This window comes from Rhagoletis zephyria, unplaced genomic scaffold (assembly GCF_001687245.7).
Source record: "Rhagoletis zephyria isolate East Lansing unplaced genomic scaffold, Rhagoletis_zephyria_1.1 Rzeph_scaffold_00626, whole genome shotgun sequence".
Taxonomy (NCBI): Eukaryota; Metazoa; Arthropoda; class Insecta; order Diptera; family Tephritidae; genus Rhagoletis; species Rhagoletis zephyria.
Genome location: NW_016157710.1, coordinates 64,829 through 68,981, shown reverse-complemented (window position 1 = coordinate 68,981; position 4,153 = coordinate 64,829). Strand labels below are relative to the sequence as shown.

At 32.9% G+C, this 4,153-nt stretch overlaps 1 protein-coding gene across 1 annotated transcript in view; it reads right to left on the bottom strand.

Moving 5' to 3' along the window:
* Nucleotides 1-4,153, bottom strand: part of LOC108360776 (nucleolysin TIA-1) — a 184,592-nt gene that overhangs the window by 123,272 nt on the left and 57,167 nt on the right. The window lies entirely within an intron of this gene.

Here is a 4,153-nt window from a genome sequence, read left to right as displayed (position 1 = left end):
GATGGCGGTGATGTCAGCTTTTGTCCTTACGAGGACATCAACCAGCCGGGCAGAGGCACCTTCTCCATTAAGGGTACGGACATTCCAGGTGCATGCCCTCAAATCGTAGTCCTTTAAACATTTGCCGTGGTCGTCATCATAAGGGGGGGTCTCATCCGAGGCTTTGCCTTGCTTCTTCACTGGAAGTGGTTTTTACGTGGCGGGTCCCAAGCCCAGCGCACAACCCATTGCTGGGACGGGGGTGGTTTCGCAACCAAATACACGTTTATATAGCGAGCCGCTTGCTCCAAGCAGACACCCGCTTGCAGCCGCACCTACTGGTGAACAGACGCTGCAGACTTCAGTAAGCCCTTAAACCGAATAAGTCGGAGTGGCCCCACCGAAGCTCCCTCTCTTTCTGCAGTGACCCAAGGCTCCACTCGGATTGGTTACCGCATCTCGCACATGGGTTGCTCACGTTGCCCAGAGTGCGCGAACGAGAACGCAAGAGTCGGGATTGAGTATAGCCATGCAACTGTAACTGCATACCCAGCGCAACGACTATACCCCATTGCACTCCAATAATAGTAATACTAATAATAAGAAATTAAGCAACCACATATGTATGTAAAAATATATTTATTAATAATGTTAATTATAATTTTTATTCATAATATTTATTATTAACTGTATATTAGGTAAACAATGCATTTTGAAAAATAAATTTTGCAAAATAATAATCAAAAAAAATTTTCATTTATTGTTTCTAAGGTTATTTTGAATTCGGTGTGAAGAAAATGCAACCGTGCGCCGGCTGACGTGGGAAATATTAGAGGANTAATTTTTATTCATAATATTTATTATTAACTGTATATTAGGTAAACAATGCATTTTGAAAAATAAATTTTGCAAAATAATAATCAAAAAAAATTTTCATTTATTGTTTCTAAGGTTATTTTGAATTCGGTGTGAAGAAAATGCAACCGTGCGCCGGCTGACGTGGGAAATATTAGAGGAGTGCAGCTATATGTGTTCCTTACGAACCCGCGGTTTCACCAGATTTTTCACTACTTTTGGCTGCAGAGAACCCAGCACCTAACTAACATTCGTATGACGACGGTTGCGCTGTGCGAAAAAGAGCATTCACATTGTGACATTTTCGTAAAAAGAAGCAAAATAATAAATACTTTTTATCGAGTTTTATATATTTTCTAAATTCATGTATGATATAATACATTTTTTTAATAAAATTACATTTTTTTCTGCACATATCATATAATTGGGACGATAGTTACAAACATTTATATTCATATTAGATATCTTTATATAGAGTTTTTATATTTGAACAACCTATATCATCTAAATTATACATGAGAATTTCTTCTCCAATCAGCTCTTGTATCCATTATGATTTCTCAAATCCTTTTACATATACATAAGAATTTTCGTCTTTTTTAACAAATTCATTTAAATATTTTTTTTTTAAGTTGAAACTCCGTCATTCCAATGCAATCCATGATGATATTTATATAACCACTCTATTGTTATTCTTTCTTTCAATGTTAATCTCGAATAACTATAAGGTGGACGAATAATAAATGTTTCAATATCTGAATCAATCAGTGCTGAAATGCTAATTTCCTTTGCTATAAATTTATTAGCAATATAAAATCCTTGCACATCTATAACAATTATTTATTTTTTCAACCATTATATAAGCTCTTAGACCCTTCTTTCTACACACTTAATAATATTGATAAATGGGTTCAGTTTATATACGTCTTCTTAGATATATATATATAGCGATATAGTGATATCTTATAAATATATAGCGATATGATGAAATAAAAGAAGTTAGTTAAAATTTAAAACTGATTGAAGTTGTTCTTATTTTTTAGCGAATATTTAAATAGGACAATATGAAAAGTTATGAAATTAAAGAATTTCTAAAACGTATATTAAACCATCATAGAAGCATTATACAAAATGGATGTATATTAACTAAACAGATGGAAAATGGGTCTTGGATAAAATCTATATATGGAAAACATTATACGATCTGTCCTTGGAGTAATAATAATGCTAAATCAGGACGTGATACCTGTAATTGCTAAATCACAGAAAGACAACATAAAATTGTTGTGAAATTAATAAATTTATATAATTTATATAAGATTAAACGTATTTGAGATTTGCATATTTGCGTATTTGAGAAGAGCATGTTAAACTTTTCATGGACATAATCAACGAGTTGCGATATTATAAAACTACTATTTTTAAATTAACAACCACAGGAGTTCATAAATATGATTGCGTATATCCACCATCTGACGGAGAACCAGCCAGTTGGATCGTTGTTCGAAATGGGCTATTATAAACCATTTAGTTATATTTTAAAAAACTATGACGCGTATTGTAGTTCAGCAACCTTTATGGCTATGTATAAACAAGAAAAATATGCAATTATAGAAATAAGTGATAATAATGTAAATTTCTTTATAAAACTTTATTAATTTAAATAAACGTAAAAAACAATTATATTTAGTAAAAAATTGCACTTTCGTACAATAATAAATACTAAATTGTAACCCTATTTTTTTAAATAAAAACGAATTATATTTTTCCACACATTTTATTTCCTAAAATTTCTATTTTTATCACACTACAAACATACAAACAGACATACAAGCAACGATATCATTTATAATATTTAAAATAGCCTTCATTACACTGTGCTTTCTCTTATCAGCACTTCCAAACCGGAAAAGAAATATTTAATGGGTCAACGACTTGCCTTCAATCCTCCACATTCCATTAAATTAATTTTTGATATGAAAATCCACCTAAAACTTAATTGTCATCGGCGATATTAATGCTGACCTTGTATAACGCTTGACAGAAGAATTTACAATTAAATTGCAAATTCAGAATTAACATCAGTGATGTCAGGTAAGTCCCAGATGGGTCCTAACCTCACAAAGTAGTTTTTATGAAAATTGCAGATAGAGGGTATTGAATAAATATAAGTAGATATATTTAATCAAATAAAAGAAATTTCTTTGTTTATTTGATTTGTTTATACTAAACACTTCTCACACCCGCTAGATGGCGCCATAGCTCTACCGGGGGAGTGAGGTAGAGCTGCCGCGCCATAGTGCTCTACCTCACCGCACTATCACTTCTACCATTTTTTCAAATTATTTTTGCTTTTCCACAATAAATTTGCATTAAACGGCCTCGAGCTCAATAAAAATTGTTGAATATAATTGTTATAAGGCCAAAAAATAACAAAAACAAATAACTTAAGGACGAGCACACCTAAAAGTTAAACATTCTAAAAATGGAATTATTAGCAAAAACCAACAATACCAACAACCACATGATCAAGTGAATTGCAGCGGAATAGCTGCGCTTGATTGTGTTGGCATAACAAAAATGAAAATAGTGGAAAAAAGCAAACGATAATTTACAAGGCGTACTTAGCACGGTGCATAGGCAACTGGCTGAGTCAGTGGGATCGTCGGTTCGAATCCTACTGAAAGAAGTCTGATGAGGAAATGTGGTGATTTCCGAAATAGCTATCACTTCTACCATTTTTTCAAATTATTGTTGCTTTTCCACAATAAATTTTCATTAAAAAACGGCCTCGAACTCAATAAAAATTGTTGAACTAAATTCTTTTATTTCATCATATCGCTATACAGGGTGTCCCAGAAGTAACCTGCCAAACTTTGGGGGAAGGTAGGTGGGGAGGTGAGCTCTCTGATAAACAAAAAATCTTCAGGTAAAAGTATTACCGTTTTCGAAATATTTACATTCTTTTGAATTAAAAAAAAAATCGTGCCTTTTCATGTATTTTATTTAACTGCATCTACAAACCATGCTATACTTAGNGTCAGGTAAGTCCCAGATGGGTCCTAACCTCACAAAGTAGTTTTTATGAAAATTGCAGATAGAGGGTATTGAATAAATATAAGTAGATATATTTAATCAAATAAAAGAAATTTCTTTGTTTATTTGATTTGTTTATACTAAACACTTCTCACACCCGCTAGATGGCGCCATAGCTCTACCGGGGGAGTGAGGTAGAGCTGCCGCGCCATAGTGCTCTACCTCACCGCACTATCACTTCTACCATTTTTTCAAATTATTTTTGCTTTTCCACAATAAATTT